Here is a 22,787-nt window from a genome sequence, read left to right as displayed (position 1 = left end):
AAATGTAGTGAGTATTTGTAGTGTTGCAGGCACTATTCTAGATACTTTTCTTTTTTTAATTTATTTTTAATTTTTTTTATATTCTACATTAATTTTTATTAAATCTTTATTGTTCAGATTATTACAGTTGTTCCTCTTCTTTCCCCCCATAGCTCCCCTTCACCCGGTTCCCACCCCACCCTCTGCCTTTACCACCCCCCCACTGTCCTCATCCATAGGTGTATGATTTTTGTCCAGTCTCTTCCCGCCACCCCTTCACACCCCTTTATCCCCAAGGATTGCAGTCCACTCCCTTTCTATGCCCCTGATTCTATTATATTCACCAGATTATTCTGTTCATCAGATTTTTTATTCACTTGATTTTTAGATTCACTTGTTGATAGATCTGTATTTGTTGTTCATAATTTTTATCTTTACCTTTTTCTTCTTCTTCCTCTTCTTAAAGAATACCTTTCAGCATTTCATATAATACTGGTTTGGTGGTGATGAACTCCTTTAGCTTTTTCTTATCTGTGAAGCTCTTTATCTGACCTTCAATTCTGAATGATAGCTTTGCTGGGTAGAGTAATCTTGGTTATAGGTTCTTGCTATTCATCACTTTGAATATTTCTTGCCACTCCCTTCTGGCCTGCATAGTTTCTGTTGAGAAATCAGCTGACAATTCAATGGGTGCTCCCTTGTAGGTAACTAACTGTTTTTCTCTTGCTGCTTTTAATATTCTCTCTTTGTCTTTTGCTCTTGGCCTTTTTAATTATGATGTGTCTTGGTGTGGTCCTCGTTGGATTCCTTTTGTTTGGGGTTGTCTGTGCTTCCTGGACTTATAAGTCTATTTCTTTCACCAGGTGGGGGAAGTTTTCTGTCGTTATTTCTTCAAATAGGTTTTCAGTATCTTGCTCTCTCTCTCTTCTTCTGGCACCCCCATAATTCAGATGTTGGAATGCTTGAAGTTGTCCCAGAGGCTCCTTACACTATTTTCATATTTTTGGATTCTTTTTTCTTTTTGCTTTTCTGGTTGGGTGTTTTTTGCTTCTTTGTATTTCAAATCTTTGACTTGATTCTTGGGATCCTCTAGTCTGCTGTTGAATCTGTGTATATTATTTTTTATTCCAGTCAGTGTATGCTTAATTTCTAATAGGTCCTTTTTCATATCCTCGAGGGTCTCACTAAATTTATTGGTGGTTTCTAGAAAATTCTTGAGAAACCTTATAACCGTGGTTTTGAACTCTATATCCAGTAGTTTGCTTTCCTCCATTTCTTTCATTTGTGACCTGTTTCTTTGTCTCCGCATTTTGGCTGCATCCCTGAGTTGATAGAGTGGCTTTGTGAGCTAGGTGTCCTATAGGGCCCAGTGGCTCAGCCTCCCCAGTTACCTGAGGTGGACACTCTTGGTGCACCCTTTTGTGGGCTGTGTGCATAGTCTTGTTGTAGTTTATAAATTTCTTTAAAGCAATAATTTTGTTTTACACAAAGCTTTTTTGGGTTTTATTTTCCTTGGGTTGGAAATTCATCTTAACATGCATGTATTTTAAGACAGCAGCAGGGTCTTGAACTGTTCCCAGCAGACAATAGAGAAGCACAGGAGGCTGAAATATCCTATTTAAAAAATGGAAATTGTGGTGGGTAATGGAGAAGTCACACATATGGTGTGGTGATAGTTATCCTGCTCCCCCCCAAACTGAACCTATACTTAATTCACATTTTTTTTATTACAGTGATCTAACCTGATGCCTGGGTGTGCCAAGCAGCACCAGGCCTTCCCCTAACGGTTCCTACTTCCTCACTAAATGGCTCTGAGCAAGGGGAAGGGGCTCCTGTGGAAGATTCCTGTTCAGCCTCTGAAGGGTCTTGGCACAACCCTCTAGGGAAAGCTGAGTCTCACTCTAAACATGTGGCACATCTCAGGAAGATTAGGGCCATGTCACTGCCCTCTGCAGATGGCTGGGACATTTGGGGGCAGTTCTTTAAATGTGTTTTCCCTTTGATTCCTGTGCTCAGAGTGGACTTCCCCTGCACACATGTCTACCAGAAAGGGATGAGGACCCTAGACTTGGAGCCACAGTTCTAAGGCCAGAGCTCTAAGGTTTTAAACACTTCCAGCCCCTAACACTTGAGAGGCTCAAATGCTGGGGAGTGCTGAGGCTTTCTCTCTCTCCCAAATTGAACTGGTAAAAACTTAATTGTGGGGTGGGATTGACGACTGAGAAAAGTCCTGGGTCTTTGGCCCACCTCCTTAGGGCAGCCCTGGCAGACTGTGAAGAAGGGAAAGTCACTAAGGAGGAGTCTGCAGTCCCAATCCCTGAGTGCTACCAGGGGACCTGCTCAAGGCCTAAAACACAGACAGGTGAGGAAGAGGTGCCCGTGGTGGGAGTTTAGAGAATGCCACTGAGAATAACCACAGGGACAACTTGTGGCACCTGCCACAGACCAGTAACCCTTGAGCAAGATAAGAAAGGATGGAGCACTGCTTCAGTCTGTGCTCCTGGAACTGCTGGCACAGGGAGGCGCCCAGACTAGAAGGATAAGACTCAGTGGTTCAGGAACAGGAACAAGGACCAGAGGCCTTCATCTAGTGGTATCAGCAGGGTTTTCAGGCAGCCCCTCTGCCTTGGCTGGAAAACCTGGGCGACTATAGTCTCTTAGCTGTAGACTTAGAAAAGGGATGGAATGGAAGAAGCTGTGACTGGTTGGTTGGTAGATGGAGATGAAACCTGCCCTTATCCAACTCTAGACCTCACCCAGTCAGCCACATCCTATTCTTATACCATAGTTCTTGATTATTATGTTTTAAAATATATTCATTGATTTCATAAAGGAAGGGAAAGAGAGAGAGAGAAACATCAATGATGAGACAGAATCAATGATTGGTTGTCTCCTGCATGCCTCACACTGGGAATTGAGCCCACAACCCAGGCATGTGCCCTGACCGGAAATCGAACCGTGATCTCCTGGTTCATAGATTGAGTCACACTGGCTGGGCCCTTTGTTCTTGAGACATCCAAAGTTATTCTAGAATGACATAAGGCTGTTGGGTTTCATGGCTCCAAAGACTAAGGTTGAGGGTAGTTACTTCCCCTCAGATGCCTTCTACAGCTCAGAAAGGGAATGTGGTATTCCGGGGGTGGGGAGAGACAAAAGCTCGAGATCAGTTCACTTTCTCTGCATTCAGACTGTAAACCAAATATATCTTCATCATTATAAAAAGAAAACTTGTGTAAAGCAAGATAAATAGCTTTCAAACATTTGAATGACAAAAGTATTAAGAGGGCCAAAGCCAAGGTTTTGAAAATAGCACAGAAAATAACCTTTTAAGCCCTAGCTAGTTTTGCTCAGTGGATAGAGCACAGTGGACTGAAAGGTCCCAGGTTCCATTCCAGTCAAGGGCATGGTTTCAGGCTTAGCCCCCGGTAGGGGGTGTGCAGGAGGCAGCCAATCAGTGATTCTCTCTCATCACTGATGTTTCTATCTCTCTTCCCCTTCCTCTCTGAAATCAATTAAAAAAAAATTTTTTTAAAAAAAGGAAATGAACTTTTTAAAAACAGATTTTTAGAGAGAGGAAGGAAGAGGGAGACAGCTGCCTCCTCTATGTCCCCCAATGGGGATTGAGCCCGAAACTCAGACATGTGCCCCATCTAGAAATTCAGCACGGGATGATGCCCAACCAATTGAACCACACCAGCCAGGGGAAGAATGACCTTCTTTTGTTTAATGTGTGTTAACCCTCACCCGAGGATATTTTTCCATTGATTTTTTTTTAGAGAGAGTGGAAGGGAAAGAGAGAGACAGAGAGAAACATTGATTTGAGACACGAATTCATTGCCTCCCGCCCATGATACAACGGAGGGAGGTGGGTAAAGGTGGGAGGGCGGATCCAGCCTGCAACAGATTCCCTCTGGACGGGAATCAAACTCGGGACCTTTCAGTCCGTGGGCCTACACTCTATCCACTGAGCCAAACCGGCTAGGGCAGGTTAGAATTACCTTTAAAAAAAAAAAATCTGCCGAAACCGGTTTGGCTCAGTGGATAGAGCGTCGGCCTGCGGACTGAAAGGTACCAGGTTCGATTCCGGTCAAGGGCATGTACCTTGGTTGCGGGCACATCCCCAGTAGGGGGTGTGCAGGAGGCAGCTGATTGATGTTTCTCTCTCATCTGTGTTTCTAACTCTCTATCCCTCTCCCTTTCTCTCTGTAAAAAATCAATAAAAAATATATATTTAAAAAAATAAAAATCTAAGCCCTAGATGGTTTGGCTTAATGGATAGAGCATCGGCCTGTGTACTGAAGGGTCCTGGGTTGGATTCTGGTCAAGGGCACATGTCTGGGTTGCCGGCTCAATCCGTCCTGGCAGCTGATCGATGATTCTCTCTCATCATTGATATTTCTACCTCTCTCTCCTCCTTTCCCTTCCTCTCTGAAATCAATAAAAATATATTTCAAAAAATCTAAAATTCACCAAACCACAGCTCAAATGTTCTGACCTCATCTACAACACTGTCAGAAACACAAAAGAGCATTTGAAACAGGATACTATCTCTTAAACTGTAATCAATACACACACACACTGCACAAAAATACAAAAACTCGATGTTAAAGAAGTTAGATGCCTGGTAGCTCATCTTTAACTGATGTTACATGTTTCACACACACGATGGCAACATGATCAGCAGACCAAATAAATGCAGGGAGCCAGTGGCTGTGGAGGCTGCTTGAGGACACAGCCTGCCAAGCTTGGGAGATGCTGGGTCTGACTCTGAGCAGATTCAAGTTTTCTTGATAAGAAGGCAGGGAAATCAAGTCCAAACATTATTCCGATATAATCCCTTCCTAAGTTAATCTTTTTTACTCCATGAGCCACTTGGTTTCAAATTCTTCAGCTGTGGTGGTCTTTCTGCTGATGTTCAGAGCTACCTATGGCGCCTTCCTGGGACCAGGGCAGTTGTTGGACCCATCTGCCTCTTTTTTTTTTTTTTTTTAATGTATTTTATTGATTTTTTTTTTTTTTTTTTTTTTTTTTTACAGAGAGGAAGGGAGAGGGATAGAGAGTTAGAAACATCAATAGGAGAGAAACATCGATCATCTGCCTCCTGCACACCTCCCACTGGGGATGTGCCCGCAACCAAGGTACATGCCCTTAACCGGAATCGAACCTGGGACCTTTCAGTCCTCGGGCCAACACTCTATCCACTGAGCTAAACCAGTTAGGGCCCCATCTGCCTCTTCCAGAAGGGTCCCAGCATCCCAAGAGGAGTCCAAGAATGCGGTCTCCATTCCTTCATGACCTAAATGCTGCGAATAGGGCACAGAGACTGTGCTGGTTCCTGCTTCAGAAGCGGAGTTTGGCCAAGTTTGGAGGGAGCCATAGAAAACTAATCCATTCATCCAAAAACACTTCCACAAACTTTTGTTTTTGTATTTTGTACATGGTTTATCATGTCCCATCCCAAATCCCCAGTTCCTGGTGAGGTATCTGTTTTCTCTCCCAGCCAGACTAGACTGCTCTGATGTCATCACAGAATGACTCACAGCTCAATTCTGAGGCCTGGATAGCAAGGCTTAGAAGGTGGGTGGAGATCCGGAAGGAAGCTACAGGATTACTGCTGAGGAAGCCTGTGGGTGTCAGATCTGCTAAAAGTCTAGAAGTGGGCTTCAAGGAAAGACAGCCCCGAGGCTGGGGCCAGGTCCAATCCCACATCAAGCCTCCAAATTGGATTTCCTGGGTCACATCCTCAAGTGATCCAGAATCAACTTCAGGCTTGGGTACCACACTCCGAGGTGGGAGGTATCACTCCCAACTGGTCTTAACGTCTAGGTGACAAAACACAGGCACAGGGAGTCAGATTACCTACATGGTAGTCCTGGGGTTCAAAGAAGGATCTCTGCAAGGAGTACCCCAGGTGCCGGGAGATCTGCTCCCAACTAAAAGCTCACCTTCAGGTGGGTGCCTGGGAGAAGGTCAGAAGAAAGTAAATGGATGGAGTACTCATCCACTCTGGGGTTTCTGCAAAGGGGGAAAACCATTTAACACAAGGTCCTTTCTAGTTCATCTTGACCAAGTGGGAGGCAGGCTTTATAGAGGAGGCATCAGAACTCCTGTAGCTGAGAGAGCCCAGGGGTATGAGTGATGGTCACGGGGTTCTCTGAGAACCAGCTGTCCGAGAGCCCAGCAGCAATCCCCACCCCTCACCTTTTCATGAGGATGAACTCACTCCCCTCTGAGATAGTTGATTCTGATCCAAAATGACTGATGTTGATCTGCAGTGTTCCTTCAGGAGGAGAGCATTCAGATGGAAGAATCACTTGGATCCGAGGAGGAAAGGTGAAGGAAGTTGTGTACAATACTTCATAAAATTGAAAAGTTAATCTAGGAGGGATGAGATGTCTGACCTCCTCTCCTCTGGCACCAGAGCACTTGGCTCTGAGAAGACCCTTGGCTGAGTCTATGGGGTGACCCTGTCAGTGAAGGAAACTCAGGGCAGGGATGGGGAAGGTGAACAGGGTGATGACACATCATTATAAATAGCAAACCTGGAGCAACGGAATTTCAGAAAAATCCAAATAAACCCACAGTCACCTCTAGCTCCAAGGTATTTGAAAAGATTGCAAGGTAGCAAAAAGGAAACCACTTTAAACCTGGGTCAAATGGGGAAAAATAAATCAAAGATAGCAGGAGGTGAGGCTACACTCTGTGAGCAGGTACACACACACAGCACATCCTCCCCTCCCTAGAATCTCTTTCAGTTTCACCGGCTGCAGTCTCACTGCTGAAGCCCTCCCTGACCCCTCACTCTGCTCCCTTCCCTTCCATCTAGCCGGAAACAAACCCCTCCCTCTTCCTGTCCCTGTCCCCAGATCACATTCTCTAGCTCTACCTCAGGATGCTGGACATGAACTTGTTGAAGTGTTTGGAGTACTGCTCAGGATTCACAGTCTAGATCTCAGACCCTGCCCCATTTTTCAGTGTTTTGGCAGCATGAGCAGCTTTCTTCTTAGCATCATAGAGTGTGAATAAATCAATGACAGCCACGAAATAGACCTCCTTCTTGGGGGCACTTTCATGGCTTCTCATGGCCTAAACTTCAACAGAGGGATCAAATTTTCTAGGACCAAAGAACCCAGGGAAGCTGAGGAGGCTGCCAGGCTGTCTGGAGGTGTGCCATCGGAACGGATCAGGTTACTACTCATCCCATTATTCTCACACTCATCCTCTACCCACTCCTCCACCTCCATCTTTTCCTGCTCTGCCTGGTCCACATTGTGGATGCCCAGCAGCAAATTACAGTCCATGATCTTTAGCTGAGCCAGAAACTCTATGTCCCATTTTAGTTTTTCTAGGAAGTTCTTTTTACTGTCCTCTCCTATCTGCATTTCTGCCCTTCACTGAAGAAATCATTGTCTTTACATGTTGGCAAGTTCTTAGCCTTCTCCTTGTCACTCGCTGCTCTGGCAACAGTAGAACCCTTGAGGTCATACTTGCAGTGTATAGTGAGCTGATGGCTGAACATGTTTCTAGTGACCTCCATGTAGGTTTCCACACCATCTATGGTCAGGCAGTACATGCTCAAGAACCATGGCAAAAGGGTGTTGCTGTGACACTCCACTATGAACTGGTGGTACTTAAGATGTGCATCTCAGGCACATCCTCACTTACCACAGTCTTAATGACAAAGTGCCGGTCATAGGTGGTGAGGAAACGTGTGCCATCATTGGCCCTGGCTGTCACTACTGAGAGGGGCGCATCAGGATTATTCTGGTAATCCTGATCATCAATCCCAAATCTCTCCTGAAGATTTCAAAACAACATGGGACAGTACTCCTTGAACTTCAAGATGCTGGGAAGGTTCTCCTTCTTGAAGAGATGATTGTCCACCTGGATCTTGCTGTATGCTTTGAAGTCATCTTGTGGCCGGTGGAAATAGAGTTCTTGCACACAGTCACGAGAAAAGCGTTTCAGGGATCGACACATAGGAAGATGAGATGTAGTGGTAAGATTTATTGGAGTAAAAACAAAGGACTGCCCCCAGGTGCCCACTGTCTCATCCACGACCAGGTGGTGTAGCTTTGTCTCACTGCAGAAGAAGTCCTGGGCCTGGTGCCCGCCAGGAGGGTCAGGATCCAGCACTGTAATGCTATCACCCTGGGCTCTGCAAGTTCAACACAGGCTCTGCTTCTGGCTGTGTTCCAGCTGGCACTGCACTGCCACACGGAGGCCCATGCTTGGAGCCATGCTTGGAGCTGTGCAGCTGCCACAGAGAGAGAGAGAGGGCAAGGAAAGGAACAGGCAAACACACATGTGCTACCCAGATGACAGGCCTTGGTTAGCTTTGATTATATTAACTCAGGCTTGGGAGAGAGCAGGCTTTCTTTCAAACTAACCAATCTCTTTCCTAATCCTTCCTGGGCTTATACTGGGCCCTCCCCCTGACCAATCCCTTTTCTGGATCTTCTGGGGTTTGGTGTCCCTTATCCAACCTCATCCTTTTCCCATGCTAGATCCCACCCCTTTATGTTGCCATTTTGGCTCCTACTGTGCATGCCTCAAAGTCTTGCCTCTTCATTGGGTTTCTACTGTAGGCGCTTACCTCTCCCTGTGCCATCTTGGTTTCTACTGCGCATCCTTCTAGCGAAGGAATTTCCCCTGCTGTTTCATCCCTCCATCTGGCTAATGGCTGGTTGTCCCCCTGGGAATATTGGAAAGCCGATTCTACCTGCCCACTTCGGGGGTTAAGGCCCCTCAACAGAGGATGTGGCTGTTCCCTGGGGAGATTGTGAATGCTATGGCTTCCTAGTGAATCAGGCGTAATGTCCAATTCAGCTCCCTAGTTTATTAGGCTTAATCTGATTCCATTTGCTCCCTTCCTTTATTAATAACTAACTAGCTACCTACACTAACAATTCAGCGTTAGCCTGACAGGGACAAGGACATCGCTCAACTCATTGATGGTGTAGATCACCCTCCACATCGGGATGTTGAGGAACTGCTCCCTGGCCCAGAATAGCTTTGTTTCTGGCACACAAGCTTCTCCTTGGTCTTGGTCTTGCTGGAGCTTAGCAGCATCACTGCCACCACTGTGGCACTGGTGCAATTGGACGATGGGCTCCCGGTGGTGGCGGTAGTGGCTAAGGAGGGGTGGCCGAGACCACACACAAGCCCAGGACTTTCCCTGACCAATCCCCACCCCCACTGCCTCACTGTGCCATGGTTGCGCCTATCCTCTTTGCAGTGAATAATATTAATGTCACATGCCAGTGGAATGATAGCAGTGTTTCCCAGAACCTATCTGTGTGAAAAGATGTTTTCAAAAGTGAAATATATAACATTTCATTACAGGTCAGCATTAACAGAGGAATATTTGAAATCACTTTAAAAATATATATATATATTTTATTGATTTTTTACAGAGAGGAAAGGAGAGGGATAGAGAATTAGAAACATCGATGAGAGAGAAACATTGATTCAGCTGCCTCTTGCATACTCCCCACCGGGGATGTGCCCGCACCCAAGGTACATGCCCTTGACCGGAATCGAACCTGGGACCCTTCAGTCTGCAGGCTGACGCTCTATCCACTGAGCCAAACCGGTTAGGGCTGAAATCACTTTTTAAAAAAATATATTTTAAAAATGATTTTATTGTCCAGCTGGTGTGGCTTAATGGTTGAGCATCAACCCATGAACCAGGAGGTCACCAGTTCAATTCCCGGACAGGGAACATGCCCAGGTTGTGGGCTGGATCCCCAGTAGGGGGCATGCAAGAGGCAGCCAATTGATGTTTCTCATTGATGTTTCTGTCTCCCTCTTCCCTTCCTCTCTCTCTCAAATAAAAACATATTTTAAAAATGTTTTTACTGATTTATTTATTTTTTTTTTTAGAGAGAGAGGAAGGGAAAGGAGAGAGAAACATTGATGTGAGAGAGAAAGATTGATCAGTCTGCCTCCGGTATGCACCTGTCTGGGGATGGATCCACAACTTTGGGCATGGATCCCACAACTTTGGGCATGTGCCCTGACTGGGAATCCAGCTGGCAAACTTTCAATTCATAGGACCACGCTCAATCAACTGAGCCACACCATCCAGGGCTGAAATCACTTTTGATGATGGGAAACACTAATTTTGAATCCCAGTTAAGTGAAGTGTCCCCATTCCCCACCAAAAACACAAATTTAGCCCTAGCCGGTTTGGCTCACTGGATAGAGCATCGGCCTGGGGACTGAAGGGTCCCAGGTTCGATTCCGGTCAAGGGCATGTACCTTGGTTGCGGGCACATCCCCAGTGGGGGGTGTGCAGGAGGCAGCCAATCGATGCTTCTCTCTCATCGATGTTTCTAACTCTCTATCCTTCTCCCTTCCGCACTGTAAAAAATAAAAATAAAAAAAATAAAAAAAAACCCCACAAATTTATTATTCTCATTAGTGGACTTGAATTATAAAACTTACTCAATTACTATATTTTGGATTTCATAAAAAATTATGCAAAAAGGGTAAAATTTAATACTGTGTACCTACAAAAAATCTTTGATTTTGCCACTTGTCCTACAAAACCTAAAATATTTACTATCTGGTCTTTACAGCAAAAGTTTGCCAAACTCAGAGAGAAAAAGAGAAAAGAGCCGAAGACCAAGTCTAAGGACAGAAGTCAAGAAAAGATCAAGGACCCCCTGCAATTGAGACTGCAAAGCAGCAGCCAGGGAGGTAGGAGGGAAACTCCAGGAGTGTGGCATCTCCAAAACAAAGAGAAGAAAGTGTTTCAAACAAGAGACAATGGTCAACTGTGTTAAATGCCACTCAGGTAAAAATAAAGATTCAGCTTTTGGATATGGTAGTATGGGACTTGTTGGTGATCTCCGTGAGTGGTCTCAGCAGCATGGTGGTAGGGGGCAAGACAGAGAGGAAAAGGTCAAAAGGTGAGAAGATTCAAATAACACATCTAAAGTGTTTAGTATTGTCCTAACCGGTTTGGCTCAGTGGATAGAGTGTTGGCCTTCGGACTCAAGGGTCCCAGGTTCAATTCCCATCAAGGGCATGTACCTTGGTTGCGGGTACGTCAAGGGCATGTACCTTGGTTGCGGGCACATCCCCAGTGGGGGGTGTGCAGGAGGCAGCTGATTGATGTTTCTCTCTCATTGATGTTTCTGACTCTCTCTCCCTCTCCGTGAAAAATCAATAAAGTGTATTTTAATAAAATAAATAGTTTAGTATTGTGCTTAGCACACAGTTGTGTACAGTAATTGTCAGTGAAGCTGACACTGTTGTTGCCGCCCATTTATATCCCCTCACATTTCAGGAATATCAATCAGCCTGACTTCTAATTGTGCAGATGTTCCTGATTTTATTTGCCTGAGAAACTTCTCCGGCTGCTGGAGTCTGCTCTGCTCACGGGCAACAGACTGGAGCTGCTGAGGAATTAATATCCCCAGCAGCAGGCCTCTCACCATAGTAGTTGCATAAATACACCAGTCCCTTGCTTTTCACCGTCCTAGGGTAACTCTAAAGCAGGGGTGGGGAACCTTCTTTTCTGCCAAGGGCCATTGGACACTTACACATCATTCGAGGGCCTTACAAAATTATCAGCTTAAAACTTAGCCTGCTATGTTTGGTCAAACATTTCATTAACTCACCCCTAATGCCTTGGCATGGCAAGACCAAATGGTTTCATGGGCCTTATACTGCCCTCGGGCCGGACGTGCCTCACCCCTGCTCTAAAGTATGTATTCTGCAGAGTTCCCCAGTAGGATTAAGAATGGAAAAACCTGCACTGGCTGGCGTGGCTCAGTAGGTTGAAGTGCTGTCCCATATATCAGAAGGTGCCAGTCAGGGCACATACCCAGGTTAGGGGTGCAATCTCTGGTGGGGCATGTGTGGAAGTCAACAGATCGATGTTTCTCTCTCCCTCCCTCCCTCCCTTCTCCCTCTGATAAGATCAATAAAAAGAAAAGAAAAGAAAAACCTGGAACTTAAGCAAGTTGAAACAACCACCCTCCAGAAATTTGATTCATAATTATGACACCCCAAGTAACAGTAAAGATTTGGATTGATCATGGCCCCAAGTGTTAATGGTCCCCAGCTCTGGCTGAAGAATGACTATAAGATGAGACACTGAGGACTGAAACCATCTACATCCACACAGATTACAATTATGGGGGCTAAGAACATATTAATACTTTTCCTCCCACCTTCTAAATTATTTTGGCTGGGCTAATAACCAAATTAACAGAGACAGATTAACAGGAGAAAATCAAAGTTTAATACATGTGCATGGAGAATTCACATAGGCATCATAATTCCATGAAAATTCCAAAATTAGTGAGGCAACATTGATTATATAAGACAAATTTGGACAAAGGAGAAAGGGGAGAACGTGGTAGTAGTTTTCAGGAATGGGGATGGTTGCTTTATAGGTAGTTGAGGAAGAACGGAACACACATGGCAGGAAAATCCTCGCTAGGCTACTCAGACACAATGGGTCCCGGGGGTAGCTAGCTAACAAGAGGCCTGGAAGCCTTTGTTTACCACACTTAATTCAAATTTAGGCTAAGGCTGCCTCCTAAGATCTCCTTCCTGAAACAGGTTTCTCTGTCTGAATCTTTTGGGAAAAGGGGGAGGGTCAATGATTCTTTCTAAGTCTCTGTTTTTTTAAATAAACAGCTTAAAACTAATATCCCAGTGGCTCATTTGTTAGAGTGTCGGCCCTTGGACTGAAGGGTCACGGATTCGATTCTGGTCAAGGGCACATACGCCCATTGTAGGCTCAATACCCAGCCCTGGTTGGAGTGCGTGTAGGAGGCAACCAATCGCAAGCAGTCGATGTATCTCTCTCACATTGATATTTCTCTCTGTCTCTCCTCCTCCTTTCTACGCTCTCTAAAAATCAATGGAAAAAATGTCTTCAGGTGAATATATACTAGTATATATTCCCAAAGCAAAGCTTCAGGGTGGCAGAATTTCGGTTCCTTCAATCAACATTAATATAATTTTATTAATTTGTTGTCATATTCAACATAACTACTATTCCAGGAACATTTTGACCAGGAAGAGAAAAATTACAAATAGCTTTATTGTTCATTTCAGGAATTTCTCAAAATCCCATTTAAGTGAACATTGAACTCAACTTTTCAATAGATGACTTTAAATGACTGCTTATGCTGTGTGGTAAGCAGAATAATGGTACCCTAAAGATGCCCATGTACTAATCCTTGGAACTTCTGAATATGCTGTTATATGGCAAAGGAGAATTAAAGTGGCAGAATAGAATTAAGGTTGCTAATTTATTTGACCTTAAAATAGGGAGATTATTCTGGATTATCTAAAATGGCACACAGTGATTACTAGGGTCTTCAAAATTAGAAGAGGGAGGCAGAATAGAAGGCCATAGTAATGTGACTTAGGAGGGACTCGACCAGCTGTTTCTGACTTTGAAGATGGAAGACAGTGGCACAGCCTAGGCACGTGGGCAGTCTCTAGAAGATGGAAAAGGCAAGGAAAGGGATTTCTCCCTAGTGCCTCCAGAAAGGAGTAGCCTTGCCAACACCTTGATCTTTACCCAGGAAGACTTGCTCAGACTTCTGACTTACAGAATTGTAAGATGATAAGTTTGTGTTGTTTTAAACCCCTAAATTGTGACAATTTGGTACAGCAGCAATAGGCAGCTAATATTCTCTCCAATGTCACAGGCACAGTTTGTGTGCCCAATGCTCCAAAAGAGCCGAAACCGGTTTGGCTCAGTGGATAGAGCGTCGGCCTGCGGACTCAAGGGTCCCAGGTTCGATTCCGGTCAAGGGCATGTACCTTGGTTGCGGGCACATCCCCAATGGGGGGTGTGCAAGAGGCAGCTGATCAATGTTTCTAACTCTCTATCCCTCTCTCTTCCTCTATGTAAAAAATCAATAAAATATATATTAAAAAAAAATAGTACAATGCTCCAAAAGAAAGGCCAATATTCAATAGATCAGAGTTTAGAGCAAGGAAAGGTTTATTGATCTAGAAGGCCTAGCTTGAGAAGATGGGGGAATTAATTCTCAAATCTACCTTAAGACAGCTCAAAATTCAGGCTATATATATCTTGGGGAGAAGGGAGGAGGAGTGAGGAAGAAGTGGGTGAGGCCTATAGACAGCCAGGGAGCTGAATAGGGTTAGTGATGGGAGCAGCAATTATTTTTTCACTAGAGGCCCAGTGCACAAAATTTGTGCACTCTGGGGGTTCCCTCAGCCCGACCTGTGCCCTCTCACAGTCCGGGAGCCCTTGAGGGTGTCTGACTGCCAGCTTAGGCCCACTCCCCCGGCAGTCGACATCCTTAGCGCTGCCACAGAGGTGGGAAAGGCTCTCGCCACTGCCGCTGTGCTCACCAGCCATGAGCCTGGCTTCTGGCTGAACAGCACTCCCCCTGTGGGAATGCACTGACCACCAGGGGGCAGCTCCTGCATTGAGCATCTGCCCTCTGGTGGTCAGTGCGCATCATAGTGACCCGTCATTCTGCCGTTCAGTTGATTTGCATATTAGCCTTTTATTATATAGGACTAGAGGCCCGATGCATGAAATTTGTGCAAGGGGCTCGGTCCTCGCAGCCGTGGTGGCTTGCCTTGGCTCTTACAGCTGCGGCTTCGTCTGGAAGGATGTTCGGAAGGTCATTTGGCTGTCTGGTCTAATTAGCATATTATGCTTTTATTATTATAGCCTAGGGGTCCAGTGCACAAATTTGTGTACCTTGAAAGGAACTGTGGGCCGTGAGGCTGCGGTGGGCACAGGGGTGGGTCTCAGCCCATCCTCCGTGCCCCTGCCCAGCTCCTCCTGCTGTGGCCCCTGGTCCTGTCTGCCAGCAGCCCCGCCGGCCTCACTTGCACCTGCTGATGGGCACCAGCACCTCGGCGCTGGCAGCAGATGCGAGCGCCGAGCAGGACCGTGGCACGTGGGAGCAAAGAATTTTCAGTAACCAACAGAGGCTCACCCTGATGACAGTGACCAGGGCCCTGCCTTGGTCTGGAGCCCCCGCTTACCTTCTCCACCATCCTGCTGCGGCTGAGGCCAGCCATATTCGGCGCTCTGCCGCCTGCTGCTGACATCCTCCATGTTCTGCACACGCTACCTGGTGGTCAGTGCATGTCAGAGCAATCAGTTGTTCCCCGTTTGGTCTATTTGCATATTAGCCTTTTATTATATAGGATTCTATTTTGAGTCTGCATTAATACATTTCTTTATACACAGATATATAGATGAAATCTATGTAGATATAGATAAAAAGAGTGAAGCTTAAAAGAAATAAGTAGTCAGTTAAGTGATTTAGAAAGGAAAAATATGTATAGATGCTGGCGAATTACCAGCTTTTAGGGCTAATAGAAACATTTCCATATGCACAGTCTTTACAGTAATTACACAACTCTTGACTTTTATTAAAAACAATCTTTAAAATGTTTCAAAATTAGTAGAAAGTTACACACACACACACACACACACACACACACACCAGCTTCAAGGGGCTCCTTCATGGAAAGAAAACCGGTGAGAGGCAGATCACCAAGCGTTTTCCAAATAATGAGCCAGAGGTAGTATCTCTGGACAATTACTATACTGGCTTCTATGAGACCCTTTGAAAACCCCGTCTAGTCCATAACTATTATTTGACTCCCAATTAAATTATAGTTTGCCCTGACTGGCAGGACGTTGAGGTGAAGGAAAAGTGTTTAAAATTCTATTCTGAATAGGTTTAGTGGCAGAAAATGTTTAGATGACGGGGGCCGGCGGGGGCTGTCTCAGCGTCCTGGAGAAGTTCCAGCGAGGTGGCGAGCACCCTCCGCGGACAGTCCCCGCAGACCGCCTTTTCCGCGGGACCTGTTGAGGGCCCCGGACTCGGGGCTTCAAGTCAGCACGGGAAGCCGGTCTGGGGGCGCAGATGGCCTGAGCCCTTCACCTGAACCCCAGAACCGGTAGATCCGGCCGGGCCCGGCGCCGCCCTCCGCACCTCGCTAGCGGCTACGCGCAGGAGGGTGCGTGTCCGGGTGCTGGTCGGGTCCTGCCCGCCCCGCCCTCCGAACGCGGCCGCCGGGCCCGGGCTCGGGCCTCCGCCACCGGGGCAGGCGCTGGGCCCGCCCGGGGTCGTCGGGCCCGACAGCTGCGCACGCCACCGCCCTCGGCACCGGCACCGGCACCGGCACCGCAGCGCCCACGGCCAGCCGCCCCCCGCTTCTCCGGCGGGGCGGGGCGCGTCGCCGTCACGTGACGCCTCGCTCGCCGGGCCCTGGTCACATGGGTGGCACGGCCGCTGCGTCAGTCAGTCCTGGCTGCGGGAGTCGAGCCTCCGTCGTCTCCGCCGCCGCCAGCTGACGGGGCGGAGATCCGGGCGCCCGGTCCTCGTCAGCCCGCCCCCGCCGCCGCTGTCGGCCGTCCCAGGCTGGGCCCGACCGTCATGGGCCGGGTCGGGACCTCCGCCTCTTCCGTGTGAGGTGCGTCGCCTCCGCCGGCGCTTTTCGAGACCTTGCGAGCCCCTCGTCCTTGGCAGCCTGTCGCCGCCCCCCGGCTGGGCTCGAATGCGCGTCGGGTGAAGGTGCAGGCCGGGTCCCGCCGCCGCCGCCGCCGCCGCCGGGAGATGGTTCGGGCCTAGCGGAGCCGGGACTGGAGGTGAGAAGCCGAGGGGCTGCCTGAGGGCCGGGCCGCGCCGCGGGGGAGGGGCGGGCGCGGGGCGGGTGACGGGGGCTCGGGGTCCACCGGCGGCGGGGCGGGGGGAGGGGAGGGGGAGGCGGCTCGGGGACACCCTCCGGGCCCGGGCTGCTCCATCCGCCTTCGTCTCTCACCTTCGCGTTCCACTCCCTTCCCCCCACGTCAATAAATACACTAACCTAATCCTAACAAAAATTCCCAGAAACCCATCCTTTCGCCGTTGCCTCTCGCCCCTTTCGTTCCTTAGTCTGTCCCTTCCCTCAGAAACCCCGCCGACTGTGCTGTGACTTTTTTTAAATATCCAATTTCAAGCCATTTCTGGTCAAAGAGAACAGAGGCCTAGGTTCTGGCTATCATAACCCAACTAGTTCTCGCTTCCCTTCTCGCGATCCTGCTCACCGTCACCCTCCTCCTCTGCAAAAAAAAAAAAAAAAAAAAAGGGGGGGGGGGCGGCGGCGGAAAATATTCCGCCTTCCAGCCGCGGAGGGGGTTACCTGAAAACGGGAATGTGGGGGCGTGATGCTCGAGCCCCCCCTAACTTCTGAGCGTGCCTGTTAGCGGGCGACCCGGTAGCTTGTGTTTGGATGTGGATGGCGAGGCCTTTTCCTCCAGCTGCCTGTGCCCGGGGTTAATCTCGTAATTGACGTCAGTGCTTTGTTCCTTCCACTTTGCTGTTCCTTCCACTCCGTGAGGGATGGATCGTGGGGGAGAGGAGTTTGGGGAGTCTCCTTACTGCCGTTTCTTTCACCCACGATGTTATTTGTTACCAAGTGGAAAGGACAGGTCTGACATGATTGTGTCCGGAGTTCAAGCTAAGACGAGTCCCTGATTCAGGGTTCTCGCACTTGGTTGCAATTCAGAATTGTGGGGTTTCTTTCCTGTGGGGGGCCACGGGATTTTAAAACTTGGGACTTCTGTGACCGGAATTTTTCTTGATGGGATCTTAAGCTCTTAGGTGCCCGTGTGAATAGGGTATTTGTAAACGTCACGTTTGAAATGTGTGGTGTTGTGTGTGTGTTTTTTTTAGGACTTCGATGCTAAAAGCGCAAAGCTTTGTTTCCAGATTCATTCTACAAAGCTTTGTGAAGTGCTGCTTTTACTTAACTGCCCTTTAACTTACGAACATTGAAATATTTATGAGAAATTTCTTAATTTGGCATTTGGTAAAGATCCTTTGTGGCCTCTGAATCTGCCTAGGATCATCTTTGGTCATATGTGCATAAAGAAGTATTGGCAAGTGGCCACTTGGTTTTTAACAAAGCTGGCTTCTTAAATTTCTCAGGTTAATTTTTCTTATTCAATATTGCGTTTTTCAGTTTCCAAACACAAAAAATGCTCAATAATTTGTTTTTCGTTATCATTTAGGGTTAACTTACTGGAAGCAATCAATGTATTTTTATTTTTTTAATACCAGCAGTTTTATTCAGTCTGTGGTGGCTTGCAGGCTGATGACTGGTGTTTGTTAGCTCTACAGGAACAGTAGGCAAATTTTACTTTAAATAAAATTTTGTGTCAAATGGGGACAAGATAGGATGTCTGTGAATGACCCAGCTTTTACTGTTTGGTTAAAAAAAAAAAAAAAGGAGCTTAGCTGTGTTAATTGGAAAGTGTCTACAATTCTGTGGTATAAAGGTGATTACAGTGCTTTTGGTGAAGCTATGTACTTAAGAATTCTTAAAGATAAAAATATTTTCATTCAGATTCACTTTCTACTTGTCAGATGACATACATTCTCTTTTCTGTGCTCTTTGAGTTACTGTATCTCCTTTTGTAACAGCTGATACTTTCTGCTTTGCATTGCAATTTATTATAGGTCTGTTGTAGTGTCTTTAGAGCAAGAACTTTATTTATACCTCTCTCTATCCTCCCCAATATTTTATACAATTAGTAGATTGAATTTGAATGTGATAGCCAACCTATGATTTCACAAAAAGGTAATCTAAAGAAAGCTATATGAGCAAGTGATCAGTATTTGTAGAGGAAAATGTGACTGTCAGTTTCAGAAGATGAAGCCTTCTAAAAATAATGTATCTTACCTTTTTTGAAGAGTTAAGGTAAATGTAATGGTTGAATGTGTACCTGAGAGGAACAAAGAAAACAGGTATTTCTCCTTTTGTGGCCATCTACTGGTTTAGAATAGAGTCCAAAATATATGAGTCTTCTTTGTAGTATTTTTCAGAAAATCAGAGGCATTTTTTAAGTAATGAAGGCACACCTGTGCAGTGACCCAGAAGTACAGTGTGAATTATAAAAATTGACTTAAATTTTATTATTTTAGCTCTATTCTACAGATATCTTACCACAAAATCTTTCCTATATAATATAAAGGTTTCCCAGTTTTTGAACCCCCAATTATTATGTTTTACTCATTTCTTGTTTTATTTCTTCTTTTTTAAAAGAGATAGATATCACTATATAGTGATAGATATCACTAAAATATATCTATATAGTCTTTTATTTTACTTTTTAAAATATATTTTTATTGATTTCAGAGAGGAAGGGAGAGGGAGAGAGAGATAGAAACATCAATGATGAGAGAGAATCATTGATCAGCTGCCTCCTGCACACCCCCACACTGGGGATCGAGCCTGAAACTCGGGTATGTGCCCTTGCTCGGAATAGAACCCGGGACCCTTCAGTCCTCAGGCCAATGCTCTATCCACTGAGCCAAACCAGCCAGGGCTATTTCTTCTTATAAGTTGGAATAATTACATTTGATTTCTGGGAAGGTGTATACCAGTCTCAGTTATTGTGAAGTAAGGTGTAGTCAGTGACTTAAAACTGCTTAAAGCTAATCTGACCTGTTACCTTGCTGCTTTTTACTTTAGTTTAAGAAAAGCATCTCTACTTGACAGTATCTCCCTACACCCACTTGTATTGGTTATTTGAAGTGATACTCCAGTACATGGAAGAGGGCAGTAATAAGCATTCCAATTACTGAGTTTTTTGGCTGATCATGTACATTCCTATTTGTCTAGATGTTCATTTTTCACAGGCATCATATCCTGAGAATTTTAATGATACTGGCACGTAGAAAATGTTAGAACCACTGAATCCATTTCAAAAATATTCCAAAAATATTTTAATATTGGGACTACTTAGTCTATTTTTGAAGAAAAAAAATCTTATTTAAAATATATTTGCTTCATCAGCTATCATTAAAAAAATCTGTAACCTGAGGAAAGGCATTTCATGTAACTTTTATCTCCCTAATGAGCCATGGTGGTGGCTTTTAGTGGGTACTGTTTTAAATTACTCATTTTGATCATTATTTCCTAGGATAGGTAAAAGAACTCCATGTATTCTTTTCCCAAAGTGTGTGTGTGGGGGTGGGGGGGTGGGGGGAGTGGGAATCAGGTATTGATTGACAGAATAGATTGCTCTAGACCAGTGGTCGGCAAACTCAGTAGTCAACAGAGCCAAATATCAACAGTACAACGATTGAAATTTCAACATGCGGCTCTTTGGCCCCTTGAGTTGTTAGCAAAGGCCAGCTTAGGAGTACCCTAATTAAGTTAATAACAATGTACCTACCTATATAGTTTAAGTTTAAAAAATTTGGCTCTCAAAAGAAATTTCAATCGTTGTACTGTTAATATTTGGCTCTGTTGACTAATGAGTTTGCCGACCACTGCCCTAGACAGCCAGTATGGTTTGGCTATCCAGATATTGTCATGATCTGTCCTAGGACTGGACAAGAACTCCCCCCTGGGGCTGCTTGGAGCCTGAATGGGTATCCCATGATTTTGTCAATTTGGAGCTGCCTAGAGAGTTATGACTTTTCACTTCGAGTTTTTGTTTTCATGTCTCATTAGGGTAGGGACAGTTTTATGGAGAGGTGAGTACAGGTGAATACGCTGCATAGACAGGCCTTCCCACCTCTTTGCAATTGCTTTAATTTTTTCCATCAGGAATATCATTTTTCTCTCGTTCCTTACCTGTTAAAATTTTACCATCTTTTAAGGCCCAGGGCAAATACCATTGCCTTCCTAAAGTTTTGCTTAATTCTTCACTCTACTCCAATTGTGACCTACCTCCCTGGAATCCTGTATCACTTTGTATCTCCCTTAATTATTTGTTAGGCAGTTAACTCTGGGGCTATAGCCTGCTGGGTGACACGGGACACAATGTATTAGGGAAGACACACTAGTAAAGTAAAATAAAATTGTTACACTATTTCATTATGTATCTCTGAAAAATAAGGATTAAAACAATAATCCAATATAAAATTTCACTAAAAAATTAACACTAATTTCTTATTATCATTGCATACCCAGTCAGTGTTCAGATTTCCTTGATTATAGTTTCTGCTTTTTTTTTAAAAAAGTGTGTTTTTATTGTTTTTAGAGAGGAAGGGAGAAGGAGAGTGAGATAGAAACATCAGTGATGAGAGAGAATCATTGATAGGCTGCCACCGGGGACTGAGCCTGAAACCTAGGCATGTGCCCTGCCTGGGAATGGAACTGTGACCTCTTGTTTCATAGGTCAGCACTCAATCACTGAGCCATACCAGCTGGGCTTTGCTTTGTTTTAACAGTTTGAGTTAGAATCCAAATAAAGGGACATACTATATTACATTGGAGGTATGTGTCTCAACCTTCTCTCCCCCCCCCCCCCAATCTTTCTATTGGTTGCTGTCTTTTTGTTATTGTTCCCATACAATTGGTTTGTTAAAGAAACCAGGTTTTTGCCCTATGAGATTTCTCACAGTCTGGATTGTGCTGATTGCATTGCTGTGGTTTCATGTAATACTAGTGACCTGATACATGGATTTGTGCACATTGAAAGGAAATTAATTAGAAGGTGGCCAGTGGGGCGAGACTGGGTGAGATGGGCCAGACCCGCCCTGGAGCCAACCTCCCGGGTTCCCTCCCTGGCCAGCCGCACCTGGGGTGGCACCGTGGCTTGAAGGGCATCTGCAGAGTAGACGGTCCCTCGGTCTGGCCTGCGGGGATCGGGCAGAAACTGGCTCTCCGACATCCCCTGGGGGGGTCCCAGAGTGCGAGAGGGCACTCTACAAAGTTGCTGTCATATAGGGTATGGCACGCAAATGCAAGTGTGCAGTAAACCAGATTCAGGGCTGACAGTGCCCCAGCAACATTACCCACAGCCGAAGGTGGAATCACGCAGCCCTTCAAGGAATCAGGCTCCCTCCTCTGGTTCCAGGGTGCCTCACCCGAGAACTGCCACTGCCAAGTCACTGCAGCTTGGCAGCTCCTGCATTGAGTGTCTGCCCCCTGGTGGTCAGTGCACATCATAGCTACCGGTTGGAGGGACAGTTAGCTAGAGGCCCAAATGCACAAAATTTGTGCAAAGGGCTCGGCCCTCGCAGCCCCGGCTTTGTCCGGGAGGTTGTCCAGCTGTCTGGTCTAATTAGCATATTATTATTATAGATGTTTCTTTGCCCCCGTTTTTCCTCTAAATTAGTAGTTACATTTAGGAGCTTGATTTGATTCAGGCTTGAAATTATTTTTTCCTCCTCACCTGAGACTATTTTTTCCATTGCTTTTTAGAGAGAGTGGAAGGAAGGGATGGATGGGGAAGAAAAGAGAGATGTGAGAGAGCCATATTGATTGGTTGCCTCCCGAACTTGCCTTGACTAGGGCCAGGGATCAAACCTGCAACTGAGGTACACGCTCTTGACCAGGAATGGAACCCGAGACCCTTTGGTGCTCTGACTAAGGCTCTAACCATTTAGCAACACTGGCTAGACTATCACGCTTGATACTTTTTTAATGGCAAGAATACTTTGTAGGTAGTGTGCACCTTCAGCCTGACTTCTCATATCATGCCAGTCATTGCTCTTGGAAATTGCTCTTACCAAGGCCACTTGTGTCTTTTATATTGCCAACTTGTGTAATCATTGTTTACTACCTCTTTTTGTACTTGATAGTTAATCATTTGATCCTTGATACTGTTTTCTTCCTTATTTTGATGACTGTTCATTTACTACCTTTCTACCTACTAACTGCTTCTTTGCAGATTTTTAATTCTTGGTAATCCTTTGAGATTGGTATTCTGGATTTTAGCCTTGTCATTTCTTCTTCACTCTTCTGGGTAATATCATCCATTTGTATTGCGTAGCTATCATCTCTAAGTGTTTTGTGAGCACCAGAACTCTTTCATCCAACTGAATATCCCCCTTTAG

At 45.7% G+C, this 22,787-nt stretch overlaps 1 protein-coding gene and 1 pseudogene across 2 annotated transcripts in view; one reads left to right on the top strand and one right to left on the bottom strand.

Annotated features, from left to right (window-relative positions):
- Positions 1-5,714: 5,714 nt before the first annotated feature.
- Positions 5,715-11,535, bottom strand: LOC103290052 (phosphatidylinositol 5-phosphate 4-kinase type-2 beta-like; annotated as a pseudogene).
- Positions 11,536-16,534: 4,999 nt separating this feature from the next.
- Positions 16,535-22,787, top strand: part of AFF4 (ALF transcription elongation factor 4) — an 86,102-nt gene continuing 79,849 nt past the window's right edge. Inside the window, exon 1 of one of the 2 annotated variants that reach the window (XM_054717823.1) lies at positions 16,535-16,600. The gene's annotated coding sequence lies outside the window, so the exon portion shown is untranslated. The remainder of the gene's footprint in view (positions 16,601-22,787) is intronic. The other variant, XM_054717822.1, reaches the window with a different exon arrangement.

The sequence above is a fragment of the Eptesicus fuscus genome, chromosome 6, assembly GCF_027574615.1.
Source record: "Eptesicus fuscus isolate TK198812 chromosome 6, DD_ASM_mEF_20220401, whole genome shotgun sequence".
In the NCBI taxonomy this organism is placed as follows: domain Eukaryota; kingdom Metazoa; phylum Chordata; class Mammalia; order Chiroptera; family Vespertilionidae; genus Eptesicus; species Eptesicus fuscus.
The sequence above is the reverse complement of the archived record's forward strand: the minus strand, read 5'-3'. Positions and strand labels throughout refer to the sequence as shown.